The 15,220-nt window shown below is 45.4% G+C and overlaps 1 protein-coding gene across 18 annotated transcripts in view; it reads left to right on the forward strand.

Moving 5' to 3' along the window:
• LOC126874937 (zinc finger protein rotund) overlaps nucleotides 1-15,220 on the forward strand; it is a 406,667-nt gene that overhangs the window by 372,620 nt on the left and 18,827 nt on the right. The gene's annotated exons all lie outside the window — the stretch shown is intronic.

The following is a 15,220-nucleotide window of genomic DNA, read 5'->3' on the forward strand; positions in this document are numbered from 1 at the left end:
GGGACGAAAGCGCCGTAAGTTTCCGATCTTTTCAAACTCCGCCTGCAAATATCTATATTCAGCGATTCGGTGTTGCCTCGCGAGAGGAAAATTTTACCTCTTCCTCTTTCGCCCGGTGCTATTTTATGCCAATTTACTTGCCGCGGTTAATTTGTCGTGAGACGCAGTATTTTTAGGAATTGTAATATGCAAATTCACATGTTTATGAATATAATTAAAAAAAAAAATAATGTAAACAACGGAGAACTATATTTTAGTTTTATGCCTTTCTACTCACTTTCTTGCCTTTTATGAATTCTACTCACTTTCAAATTTCCCATAGACGTACAAAATTTTTCAATCTAATCACTAGATATTATCACATATTATTCGAATTCGTTCGTAAAGCTATTTTCATAATTTCACATAAGCGATTATCATTGTACCGTATACTATGTAATATGGGGTATACAATTCTATAAAGAATATCGCTTAATTACCAAGACCAGTTACCTGCTTACTAACGACTTCTTGTCTGCAACGTTATTATTAAAAACCACGGTCATATAGATATATTGGATAATGCACAGGTAAAGGACATAGTTTGGACAGAGAAAAGTAGTAGCGCAATAAAGTACCCTAAGGAGAAAAGGGTCTCTTAACAGTCGAAACCAGCAAATAACGAGTAGTAGTAGCCTCGTGGTTATTTGCTTAATGGTGCTTGCTGTTGGATTCACCACGACTAGAGGTAGCCCCTCTAATTGCCGACATGATCCCTACACTCACAGGTAATAATTACCCCCAAGATATCGCACGGTACTGCTCGCCATTCATCCGAACATCAACCGGTGTTTCCCTTGGTCTAAAATCATTTTCGAATTGGAACTTTGTCGGAAATACGGCAGAGGGAGATGTTACCCGGAAACAGAGCACGCGGAACGAAATATACGTTTCTCCAGTTTATTACGCGAATAGAAGTTTAAAAGCGGCGCGCGGATTTGCCTCTTGCCCTTTATATATTCAGCCCGATGAAAGGACGCGTGGCTATTAACGTTATATTATAAAATAAATTAAAACAGGAATTAGCAACTTTCCGGGAAGAGTTCTTTAACGAGGTTCATTCCGCTTTTACCCGTAGGGTAAAGCAAACTTTTGCGAAACACACCTACGCAACGCGTTACATGATGAACGCAGACCGCGCCACGCTTGTTCTCCTCCACGCTGGTATATCGGCGGCGTCGTCGTCTCTTTCTCTGTTGTGACGCGTCTTCTCGCCCTTTTCTCTCGCTCTGACGGTTTCAGGAAGGTGCGTTTTTCAGGGCCCCCTCTCTGGAAGTTCTCTGAAAACCCAACTGTACTTGAGCCACAACGGAAAATCTATACGCCGCGGGGGGAGCCCGGAACACAGCGTGGCATTCTACTGGATCGTTCAAAAATCTTCGTTTCCGTTTTTCCGATAAGATTCATTTAGGAAATTACTAAGATGTTGATGAAAGGGAAGTCTATCTTACATCGCGGGAATAATGGAGGGCGTGCAAATATTTGCGTTTTGGATGTTTAATGTAAAAAGAGGTTAAGTGCAATGATTTGGAAGATAATATGTATATATATATATATATATATATATATATATATATATATAGATCAAGGACTACAGATTTGGAAAGATTCAGGAGTAAGTTAATTAATTTTCGTTCGTGCAACGAATGCGAAATTATACATACATTGCCACGCCCATTATTATTGGGAAAAAAGAAGCACCGGCAAAAGACTTCCCCGATTTTGCTATTTCGTTGCTCGCCGTTGAATCCATTAACGTCCTTCCATCATTTTCTGCAATTTTGCATGCGGCACCAACGACGATTTCGCCCATCGCGGAATCCTCGTTTCGAGAGCGCCCGTTATTCGTCCTCCTCGAGAAGCCTCGATATCGTACGGACTCGCCGGTCGTGTGTGAACGAGCCTGTACGTGTTGGAGCGACGAGGACGGAGTTTACAGTATGTATGAGTGCCTTGTACGTGTTCTGTACGCGTGCGTATGCGCGAAAGAGAGAGAACGAATGAAACGAGAAGGAAGAAGCGAGAAAGAGCGATTGTGGGGCCGTGCAGTAGGGAGCGCGAGAGAAAAAGAGACGGATGGCTTTGGAGGGGAAGGTAGAACGCGTCGGACAAAGAGGGACGCATTACTCGCGCGCATGGGGCGTTGCCATGGAAACCTCGGCTCGTTCCACCCTCTCGCCATATCGTCGGTGAGAACGAGAGAACTAGAGTGAAAGAGGGAGGTGAAAGACTATCGGAGGGTAAGAGCGAGCGAGAGAGAAGAAATGACAGAAATAGAGGGAGTGAAAGGTGGGCCGAGAGAGAGGTGGAGGAAGAGGCGAGACAGAGAGAGAACGACCAGGATCGTGACGGAAAGAGGGAGAGAGAAAACGATACTGGAACACGAGAGTAAAACAGGAAGGAATAGGGCGGGGAAGCGCGAGGGGTGATCGCTAGAGGAAGAGAGAGAACGAGGATGAGAAGAGAAAAAGAGAGGAGCGAGCGAGAAAGCTGCCAAACGCGGGGCCGCCAGTGCAATCAACCCGTTGGCCGCCCGCGAGGGTAAAACTACCCCAAAGTCAAACGAGGATACGTATATTGCAGAGAGAGCACCATCGCTCTGTGCGACGCTATATATATAAAATATATATAGTAACATGTATGTATACGTATCAGCACACGCAAGGAAGGATAGGGATAGGGAGAAAGGGAGAGAGAGAGAGAGAGAGAGAGAGGAGCTATAAAATGATAGCATGTAAAAAAGAAATGCTTCCCTATTAAGCACTTGATAATAGAAAAGAAACTCCGTCGGTAAAACAGTCATATCTATTAAAGTTTCCATGGCTGGGGCTCGTTTTTAATTTGCATCAAGATATCGTAGCCGATCATCTTGCATAAAATTTCCTGAAATATTTATCGACTTTTAATCTTTATCGAAGCCCGGGGAAATTTATAATCTTAAGGTAAAAAATTCAGAAATTATGTTCCACTGCAAAATGCATGCCGAGAGAAAATCAGCACCTATTTGCAATTTAATCTTTATACCGTTAACTATACGAGTCAACATTCACGAAATACAGCTTAAATATCTTTTCGAATTTACGAATCGTTTTAGAGTCTAGAATATTTACTGCGTATAATGAACAATTATATAACGTGTTTCTTTTGCGAAACGGGGAAACTTGACGAGAGAAATCCAAGAACAGTAGTAGTTGCTGTTAGGGAGTCGAGCTGCGACCCGTTGTTGAAAGGCACCTTGCGGTACGTCCTTGCAGACGTTCCAAATATTCACGAGTGGAAAGGATCACGGTATATACGGGTACGAGGTTAAACTCACGCGCGAGGGTGTCGAGGCTTTCGTTCCTCGTGCTGTTGCTGGTAAGGCGCAGTTGCTCTATTCTCCTGGAACCAGTTTTCCTCCACACGCTCAAAAGAGCGTGTGCGCGCGCGCGCGTGCGCGAAAGAGAGAAAAAGAAACACATGCTAACATGACGGACGCGCATACATGCTCCCTATACGCACACAATTAACGTACACGCATATGTTGCTACAACCATGTGAGACGGAGCACACGCGTACGCGCACATACATGTACACGTACACATACACGTACACATACACGTCAGCTAAACTAGAAAGTTGCCCCAGCCAACGTCGAAGAAACAGTGGTACACGTTGGGTAGAGCCTTTCAAATTTCAACTCTGTTTTTCAAGAAGAAAAGTATTTCGTTTAGTATTTGAAACATCTCTGTTCGAAGTATGTATATAGGCTTTTCGATAGAAACGAGTAAAATTACTCGATTAATATCGTAAAATAATTTGAATAATTTTCGTTAAAGTATCCACGTTTAATATAAAAAGTAGAAAATAAACGTCTTTGATGGATGATATAATTTCATGAGGTTAGAACTTGTAGTTAATTTTATCATCTATTTTTAGCTATTACTTCATGAAATATTATTTTATTAACCTTGAAATGTTGATGGTATTCGGTCGAAGGGGAAATTATAAATTTGTATTAAATAAGAGATCAAAAAGTGCACCCTTGATATGTTGTACGATTGTTGCGCCAACAACCCCATTCTTGCGAGTAGAAAGTTCGTGTAGAGGTATTTTGCTCGGTGCAAGAGCGACATCGTGCGAGACCTCAGAGCGTGGGTATCAGTACGGAACCGAGTCTACAACGCACTGGCGCTGCGTTGCCACGTTTCGAGGTCTCTCTTTCTCGTCTCCTCTCTTTCCTTCACGTTGCGGGTATCGCGCTGTTTCGTTCTGTCTTGATTTTCTCTGGTTACCCAGCGTTGTCGAGTCGACTGGCGGGAAAACTGGGTTTCGAAACAAATTTTCCTTCGCTCACGCGGTACTCTTTTGTGGCGAACGTTGCTACTAAAACTTTTTAATAAATTCCTTTCTGCGCAGTAATTTTATATGGTAATCCCGTTTATTACGTTTACATTTTATTCTTAGAGAATTAGCAAATTGAACGAAATCAATAAGGAATAATCTTCATCGCGACTATGTACGTACATGAAAGGAAATTTTTTAACGTTGTAATTTCCTCAGCGCTTAATATATAATTAATATCCAACTTATAAAGAAAAATAGGAACTCTCCTCGAACTTGAAGTTTTAAAAACTGGCTAACTACGTAGTTAGGGCAACTCATTACCGTGGTTTTCGATAATGGATTTTTCCATTAATGTTTTTTATCTTTACTTAATTCCGAAAGTAGAAAATTCCTCATTTTGAAAATACCGTTCGAAACGCCTACTTCACTGATCGTCCTTTCTATCGTGCTCGTGTAGAAGGTGAAGAAGTAGAGAAGAGAAGCTCGTTGCTGGATCTGGCGGAGTACAGGGAGGAAGGAGGGTAGACGGTTTTAGACTACGGACTCGACGCGTCGGCGTCGAGTTAAAAATAACAGTAACAGCAGCAGCGGGACAGAGCCAGTCTTCAGCGTCTACGTTGTCCACATTGCCTGCGTTTACTGTTGCCTATTTCTCGTTACTGTTGTACTACTAGTCGTATCATCGAGTGTCGAGCTTTATCAACGCTATTGACAACGATGTAACGCTATTTCGGTGTTGCCTTGAGCGTAAACATTGCTATCAAAAACTGAAGAGCCGAGTACAGATGCCACGATATCTGTGCCATTCTTAGAACTTCTCTATATTACCATATACCGAGATATATTGCATCGATTTCAGACTCGCATCGATACATTCGTCATATCTTGCCAACGTACGACATCGCGCGATATTCTTACTATATCTGTAGCCTATATTATCGGGACGAGAACGATAAAGAGAAGTCCAGCACTCGCACTTATCGTACTTAACTTTATCCTCGCATCTGCCGTTCGTGAAATTGCTTCTTCTGTTAAAAATAAAAGTCAGACTCGTAGGCATATGTTCATAATCTAACGAGCCTCCCTAATTAGATAAAATTAACGAAATAAAGAAGTTAAACCTTTTGCACACACGTTCTAACATCGTACACGGTAAAGATGTCTATCGCGTAGACGCTCTGTAATAGATGAACGTTACCGCTAGAGTCCGTTATTGAAAACAGTTTAATCCTGCGTTTGACGTGCGTTTATCATAGTCAACTGCATCTAATTCTAAGTATCGATCGTCCATCAACAACGAAAAGCTCGAAGCGACTAGTTGAACGCAGAAAATAACTAGACATTCCCGTAATAACCTCCAACGAAATCCTAGCGAGGTGCTTTTTCCCCGCCGGAATCACAAGATTTACGTTCTTGGCGTCACTCGTACGAACTCCCCATCGCTAATTGCCAACCAACGTCGGGATCGAGCGATCGGTAAGCAGCGGCCGAGAGACGTCAGCCGTAACGGCGCAGCCTTGAAGGAACGGCAGTGGCGGCGAGTTGCTTCGTCGCGGCGTCGAAAAAACGATGACGCGCTCACGCGCCGCCAGCTGGCGCTACGGCCGCCTCGGCTTCGCGTTTCGCTTGGAGAGAAGGCGCGCTCGCGCGCTGCCACGTTCTCTCACACGCTCTCTCATGTATGTACGCGCTTTACAAATTTGACTTTCACGAGGAGACTCGTTGGTTCGTCGTCGCACGTAACCTTGGCTGCGCCGTCAGAACGAGCCGCGAACGTCGTGCAGCGATGGGACGAATTTTATTTTCGTATCGTCGTCGTTGTCTCGTTGTTTTGCTTGCCCCTGCGCGCGTGGCTGACACGCTCGTAAATTCGAATCGTTACCAGTCGTGTCTTCTCGTATCGTCAGATGTTTCAATGATTTTCGATCGGTTCGTCTTAATTCGTACACGAGATGATGACAATTAAAAGCGACGAACGACGAGCCTGCGTGTTTATAAAATCGGAGAAATCGCATCTCAGACGCGTTTCATGTTACTACGTATATAGTTGTGGGGAAAGCGATTGGGATGGTAACACCCGTAGGTAGGGCTCTGTTTAACCCCTTCAGGTTAGCCTTCGTATTATTACGTTTTTAGCGTAGTAATCTCGAATTTCGATTTTCTATCCTATTTTTATAATCTCTTATCACTTTCTTCTGAAATACAGTTTTTTATATAATATTACGAATTAATATATTTCCGTAAATCGTACGAATTAGCACGAACATATTATTATACGACGGAAATGCGAGGGCATTTGTAAAAAGGATTTTTACTCAAACACTTATTTTCTTAATTACTCGTGACATTTTCTTACGATTTTCATTACGAGAATTATCTTGACGCATTCTCGTTAAATGCGGTGAATTCTCAAGAGGTCTGAACGAAGCTTGCATTACTCGGAGCAAACAATACAATTATCGTTACACATAAATTTTATAATTTATCTAACATTGTAAAACCAACTTATCGTGTACTCAACTGTAACCATACATAACTCTTAGACGTCTTGTTAGACGGTACCGACTAACAGATATCGAAAAATGAATATCTAAATATCAGTCTCGCCTAAGAAAATTAGTTACCGGTTTAATCGTGCAATTCGAAGTCCAGCAGCGCAACGAACGTTTTCCTCTTCTTTTCTTTTTTTTTTTTTTTTTTTTTTTTTAATTCTCACATCGACGGGACAGTTGTCTTTTTCTTTTTACGTTCATCGGCTACCGTAGACATGCTGACAACAAACACTTGGCTGGTGTCGTGTTCTTCGGGCGTTCGTGTCGACCGTCCGCCTTATGCAAGCGATTTTCGCTCCAGTCGAGCTTCATTATATCGGTGTTCGGTCAATTTTGCAGCGTCGGTCATTTTTGTTGTAAAATGTGAAAGCAAACCTGCAACCTGGATGCCATTTCTCAAATATATATCGCTTATTAGCTATTTATATAAATATATATTTTTCTATATAATACAACGATACTTGGTCTCGCGTGTGATATAACTTCATCAATGTTCGCGTTATTGACGCATACGCTGTTATCTGTACTTCGCGATACTCGACGGTCTTCGAGCCAGTATCGGAGATGTTGTTGGTGCATGTAAAGACGAGAACAAGCTTTACGCTTGATGCAAATCAACGTGTAACAGGAGGACCGTCGTGACAGAACGATCTTTTAACATCTAGGTGTATAATTAGGTATATTTATGAAAACGATACACGGTACGTGAAAACCGGAGCTGGCCGTCTTCTTTCAAAAAATAATCGATTTTAATATAACGATGTAACGATGTTGACGCGTAATTTCACTGGATAATTCGCTGTTGCGATAACCCTACAGCGAAACATTCCGAGAATGCCAACGTTTACACGAGCGTATTTCTTAGTCTGTGAAGAAATATCCACCGATGGGAACACGTTTGTTGGTCTCTTCGGAAGGAAGGCGTAATCCGATAGAATGCAAATATTTTTTTATTCTAATCAGTCAGCGATATCGCGAGCGACCTTGGGCATCGCGATATTTCCAAGTTGAATGACATAACGAAATCAAACGTTCCGAGTAGCCGAGCAACGCAACATCTACGAATCTGCATTTTTTCATCATTTTTCGGACGCACCGGCGCGATAAAACGACATTGAATGGCGAGACGAGCATTGTACCGCGTGTATTCGTCGTCATTTTCAATATCTCATAATCTCCTTAATGTAGTTGCACTTTGCTCGACACGGAGCTAGGAATAGCCGAGGCAGGATACGGGAACAGTTACGACCCGGGCCGGTATTGCTCGAGGCGATCGTGCAAGGACAGTACCGCTACAGGCGAATATCTTCCATTGGCGTTCTTCCTTCTTTCGCAGGGATTTATCACGCGGAAAGTCTGCCTTCGCCGCGATAATCCAACGTAAAGACGTACGGACCGACATGAATTGTTCAAATACACCGGTTAAATGTATACTTAACAGAGTAACAGTGTATATATCCATATCTCTGATACGCGAAAATACATTCGTAGCCATCTGTTTTATAAACCGGACCATACAGTTTACACAATTTCTATGTTTCTATTAACCTTTATTGAAATCGAAAGGCTCCTCTATCGCGTCTATGTTGGTTCGTAAGACTTTCTTTTTCCGACGAAAGCGTATTGCATAATTTCTGCGTTTAACTGGTTCTAATTAAGCCAGGAATTCGTGGATCCGATGATAGTCGTCGGGAACGATTCGTTTCTCTCGCGATTCATCGCGCTTGCTACAGTCGCCGCGAGTTGCTCGATCGTTGGTCGCCTTGGAACATCTCGAGGCGCGATTTTTGGTGGAACTCACGACGCAGCAAAAAACTGCGTATCACAGCCACCAAGGCCATCCATCGGCGTACATCTAGCGTCACTAGAACGTGGTGGCCGTGACGCTGAATACAGCGAACGTTCGAAACACACCGACCAAGCATATCCTCCTGCAAGGATCAACAGGATGACGCTTGGCGTTTGAACAGAGACGCGAGAGGTCGTTGAATCCCATTAAGCGGTACTCCTTGGATAGTTCTTGACCACCTGTACATCCGTGTAATAGACGTCGTTCTTTTCGATCGATGTCTCTCTCCGTTTTCTCCTTTTGTCCCACCTATCTCTGCCCTCTCGCCTTTCCTTCTTTTCCATTCGATGCATGTCCGAGCATCGACATCGATAGAAGAAGAAGAAGAAGAAGAAGAAGAAGAAGAAGAAGAAGAAGAAGAAGAAGAAGAAGAAGAAGAAGAAGAAGAAGAAGAAGAAGAAGAAGAAGGAGAAGAGGGGTAGTAGCAATCAGGCTGCAGGATGAGAACGATTACGCCCGGAGAGTCGGTTCCCCGCGTTTCTCCAGGCTCTGCGTATTTGCCGGTGAATATCGTGTACCAGCAGCCGGAATATCGCATTCTCGTTTTCTTGTGTAGCCAACGCGGCCACACCTTTCACCAACACCCAACCAGCCGCCTAGCTAGGCTCTCTAGCCTGGTGAACGCGCGCGATGGCTGCTGGTTGTGTGTTGCTCGGTTGGCTCGTTGGCCGGTCGCACGATCAGCTACACACAGCCGATATATATCCCGTACGAAGCTTTTGCGCTTAGACACGCTGCTTATATATACTGCGTGTGCCGGCTAACAGTAAACTCTTCCACTTGGCTTCTCCGGAGAGGAGGAGGCCAGAGAGGAGACGCGCGACGAGGACGCGCCGGCGTTGATGAGCCGCAGGCGCGCCTCGCGCTCTCCACCGCCATTTTCTAGGATCTTTTCCTGTTTCGATGCTGCCACGCGGCGTGTCGTTCTTCGCGCTCTCGCCGCTATTATGTAATCGCGATCCTGACTCGCACAACAACGGATTCCTCGCTGTCGGCTAGTCGCTTCTCTTCCAAGGCTTTTTTCCACACTCGTATCGATCTTTTTCCTGCGATTCCGCTGTTTTCCTATGAGCAACGAGCGATAGCCAACTCGATACTCGTATCGATCTTCCTCGTAGAATTTGCCTCGTTTCCTACGATCAGCCATTATTTCCAAAGTTGCCGATCGATAAGCTTCCCGATCTCGCCAGATGTCCCGAACGAACAGCCTGCAAGAAGTTAGTACAATCGCGAGATTTCTAACGGAGCTATCGCATTGTCTGCTCGTCATTATCAATCGTTTCCTGTTAACAGTAGTGGCAAGGTCGGTAAAAGTTGGTTTCCGCTCGCCGAGGACGTCCTGTACGCGCTGACCTGCTGTCATCAGTCATAGGATAGGCAGGCAGGCAGGCAGGCAGGCAGGCAGACAAGTATGGCACGGTCGTCGGTTCGCTCAATGAGGGGAATTTCTCCGTTGTCGCTTCGACGAGCCAGACAAAAGAAACCGGGACCGATAGTCGACTGGCGACCGACCCTATGCCGTATAAAAGGTTCCAACCCTCGTTTGCCTGCCGAGGGTATATACGGGCTTACCCCAAATCCAACAATACGGGCCAAAAATAGTCTCTGTGGGACTCTAAGGGACCAAGGAACAAGGTTTGGGCCCCGTCTTGCTGCTTTCCATTTTGTAGCTTGTCCATAAAATTCTACAACTATTGCTAATCTTGTTTCGTTTTCTACTTTCCTTCTTTTACGATTAACCGGCAACGTCTTGGATTTTCGGCTCTGACGGAGCAGATGAAATTTGTTGTTTTTTGGTTTGTGCGTTTGCCAGATACCAGTTTTCGCTCGAGTATTTATTCGAGTATATAATCGAGCAGCTTTAAGATAATTACGGAAATAGGAAATTTCAGTTCTGCTTCTTTAATATCGTTCATCGTAATTACGTACAATTTATGCTTCGTGCGTATACATATGTGGATGATTTACACGATGAATAAAAATTTCGTAATAGATCGATCGGGGAAAATACACTCGGTACTCGTATATTTGCTTGTTTGCTATTAAAGACGATAGGAAATGATTTGAACTCGATCAGGTTCGATCGAGCGAACTAATCGGTAATTGTTTGATTTCTAGAACTTATGAAACGTTTTCTTTTTCTCGCTCGCGGAGGGGTTAGACGAAGAATGGGTAGACAGGCTCGAGTATTCCAGTCGAATAACGGAGGATCACGAAAGAAACGTAGGTCGATTGTTGATGTTAGAGAAATTTCGCTTTCGTCAGATTCCACGAAGGTATAGTCATTGTTTGTACCTCGATGACGCGTCCCGTTACATTCAGTTCTTCGTTACTTTATGACGAATACGTGACTGGTCATGGTGCCTGATTCCTGGAGCCCACGTCGCTGTTCGTCGTTTCTGCTGGCTCATTATGTTTGCCGCAACTGCAATAATTCCGTACGATATTCGGCACAAACATCGACTTACAAAATTCGCGACACACACCGCTGGCACAAAAAACCTCGCTACCGTTTCCTTCCGCAAACCGCTCGGTATTATCTACACGGTGGCAATCTCGTAAACCCCGGCCTCTCCGGGAGCCAAAGCAATCAGGCCATTCTTCCAAAAAATCCCGTTTCCTTTCTTCGACCGATCGATCGTTCGTACGAGACGATAAAAACGGGCTTCTGCGGCAGGCCTCGTACTCGCTTCTCGCAATCGGCACGATTCATCCTGCATATTATCAACGCCGATCGAGTTATCTTCTCAACCATGTTCCTCGGATCATTTTGTCCATTTGATCGTCCGCGCGTGCCACGTTCCTCCAGAAATATCATAGATACGATAGGGATATGTCGATTCCGATCAGATGAATTCCTCTTTAAATTTATTTGGCCGAAAGATCGAAACGAAAACTTGCCCGAAAGCTTCCTCGAAACGCGAGCAATTTGCCAACGATAGAACAATAGGATCAGGTGGAAAGTGAAGGAAATAACGCAGGGTTAAAGACCTCGCAGGAATTGGCTTAGCGAGATCGCCAAGATCACCGGTCATCGAAAATAAAACGAAAACATCGTGCTCAAATTATCGATCGTTTACACCGGCATACAGCAACAGGCAGACGAACGTCGTGCAGTTTGAGAGTCACTGGCCGCGTAGCGGAACCGAAGGGTATTTCTCAAAGGGAAAGACAATGATTTCCCTGATGCGGCCCAATGTCCGACCCTCGTCATTCGACAACGCGGAGCCCCTGGCCAGGGCACGGATTTCTACCTGGTCTCAGGTACGAAGAAGCTCTCCGATGAACGGAGGACGTACCCTCATCGGCAGACGCATTTCTTCAGGAATTTTGCCTGGATAGAGAAACGAAGGGATCTTCCTGGGACGAGTCGAATTATAAATTCTAACGCGGTTAACGCGCAAAACGACAGTTTCTCGGCCCTCCATTAACAACCTTCTTACGCATACTCGTCGTAATTATAGACCAGGCCGACGAATTTGTATATAACCGGGGAGTTTGACGAACCCTCGTACTTAGTTTTACGGAGTCTTCAATAGGACTTATTAGGACTTATTAGGCTGTCCGTTTCGTTTTACATGCACAACAGTTTCCTTGTTCTATACGGTTTATCGAATCACGTGCGATCCATTTCGTTCCGATAGAACGAAATTCCATTCGTATAATTCGAAAGCGAGATAAGAAAAAAAGCAGATCCCCCATGTAAAGGAAAAAACGTTGCGCATATATGGTGCCCTTAAGAAAGGAAAAGAATTTCCCGGACAACCTAATGTCATACAACACGACGATTACTACGGGGACGTAGAACGCTATCTGACGAGCAGCTCGCGCCACGTAATCGTAGAAACGGCTAAGAAACGAGCCGGTCAACAGGTTAGGGCATTAAAGATCCTCTGCTCGGCTGCAACTGAAACGAGATGGATTCTTAATGAATCTGAGAATCGCGGCCGGGCTTAAGAAGTGGCCGAAGACGGGGATGGTGTAGAGTCGTGTACTCGATTAATATTAAACGTCGCTGGTCAAGCAACAGGTCCGATCAAGAGACCCAAGCAAACGGTACGTAGGTACGTACATTCGCTGGATCCAGATTTCCGTGCGGCGGGACATTGCATAACGCCTCTTTATCGAGCTCGTTTAGTCAGCAAAGATGTACGACGTAGAACAGATAAGTGATATGACTCAAACTGAATCAAGAAGTCTATCTTATCGGCGGACGGGTATTCGTTGACTTTCGTCACTTGCCTTTTGCACCGATCAATTCCGTTTCCTCTTGGCAGCTTGGCAGGGGCTGTTGTCGCGTGCTCGCGATGGTCGGAACTCGGAACAATGGCGTTGCCACGCGATCATCGATGTATTCCCGCCGCTTGGCGAAGCAAGGTGAATCGATCGAGGGGATCAGGTGCTTCTCGATCGTCGTAAATGCATTTCTCGCCGGTGTACACGGTGTTCCCTCGCGCGAAACATGCACGCTCCCCCACGATACCTGCTCCCAATCCCCGCGATAACACAGTTCCGTGAAATCCTAATAACCCTGATTAACGCGTAATCTTTATTCGGCTGTGTCGGCCAGCATCGCGGCTGATAATGTTCTTCTACGCAACGACGCAAGCAAGCCCCGGAAATTACACGCTTCGGGTGAAATTCGAGCCAGAGGATCGTTACGCGCTCCGTACAATGGTATATTCTCGTCGCAGAGACCGCTTGGATGGACGACCCGAACTCTTAGATCGGCAGGACGCGATGTTCGCGCGAGGTCTCTTCACGTGATCGACGATTAATTCCACGGATCGATCGATAAGGAGCGAAACATGTTCGAAAATACCAGGGAAATCGTCGTATGGGACACGAGGCACTCTCGCGACCCTCGAAACCTTCTCGTCGTCCCTTCTCCGTTTCGAAAGATCTCGTTTCGTTGGACGAAACGAGTTGGATGTCGACCCTCCGCGGAAACAAAAGTGGGTCGCTCGCGTCCAAAAACATCCAACATCTTCCGGTCTTCTACGTGTTCGGGGAAAGTTCGTACGATACTCGTCGCATAAAACAAGGAACAACCAGGGGTAGACGTTCGTCGATGACTCGTCCATCGTATCGTTCAACGTAAGCGGGCGTCGAACGATAACCCTCGTAAGACGTGCAACTTTGAAGTTGCCGCGACCCTTCTAACCGTAACACCCGTGATTTATATTTACAACACCCTGTTGCAACTTGTACGCGTGGCCCGTACGCGGAGGATTCGTCACGCGAAACCTACCTGTTCGCCACTCGGCTCGAGCGCACCTTGCGACCGTCCCACTCGCGAACTCAGCACACGAGAGAGACGCACGTGTATTATTTAGCGTGGCCGGCGAAGGCACCTGCCACGTCGTAACCATCCTGTTCCCTTCTTCTTTCACTGTCCTACGATGGCCACCTCGTAAACTCGAGCCAACGCGCCCACTCGTCACCGCGAACAGGTTCCGAACCGTACGCCGCGCTTCCTCTTTCGCCACTCTCGCGGACCTCGCCCATCTCTCGCTCCGTCTAATTATTATCATCGGGTCGATCGCGTACTTCACACCTGTGCGAATGAGCCCGCGCTCGCAGCAATGCGATTCTTATGCACGTGCTCTCGCTTCGTTTCCACCTCGCGCTCGAGAAACGCGTTCCGTCCGCGTACCAATCGGTTACGTGATTTCGCGTCTCGCGCGTCCTATGCGCTCGCGCTTTCACCCCTTTCACGCCTTCGCGCGTTCCTATCTAAACTCGGTGTCATCCAAACATACGGCCGGTAAACTTTGGCGTCATCTAAACATACAGCCGGTGGCAGTTCTGATCCTTGAGGGGCCCGAGGCTAATGATTATTTTGGGCGTGAGAGTTGAGACCGAAATGTCGAAAGGTCTAGCCAGGTGGATGTTTGTCAGATCGATAGGAGATGTAGGTTTACGTCCGCAGGTCCTTTGGCCAGTCGGAGTACGATGTTCACTTAGGCGAACGTTAACTTTGGTTTGTAGCAACCAAGATACGAACGATGCGTACTCCTGTCTCGTTTACTACCTCGCCATTTCTTGCGTCTTCTCCGTCTGTGAAATTAAATAGGTTTCTGTCGTGTTTTCAGGGAAGTTTAATCATTTTCAAACTAGAGACGGAAGTAACGAAATAATCGAAGAAACACCGACCTATGTGTCTTTCGCTGAATTCATAATTTAAAAATAGAATAAATTAGCGAATATTCGATAAAATATTGAGCATACCAGTCGGCTTTTTTATTGGACTATTTACGACGAGAAGTCCAGAGTTAGGAAATTCTACGTGTGGGAAATCGCTAAGGTCGAAGGCGAAAGAAAAACTCGTAACGCCGGACAAGTTTGCTTAATCGTCTTATATTTCAAGGCGCCAGGATCTCGGGTTTACTCTGTTACTACGAACGACCCGTCGAGTATCCCGAGGGCCATTCATAAAAATTCGTCGCAGCTC

This window comes from Bombus huntii, chromosome 17 (genome assembly GCF_024542735.1).
Source record: "Bombus huntii isolate Logan2020A chromosome 17, iyBomHunt1.1, whole genome shotgun sequence".
NCBI lineage: Eukaryota > Metazoa > Arthropoda > Insecta > Hymenoptera > Apidae > Bombus > Bombus huntii.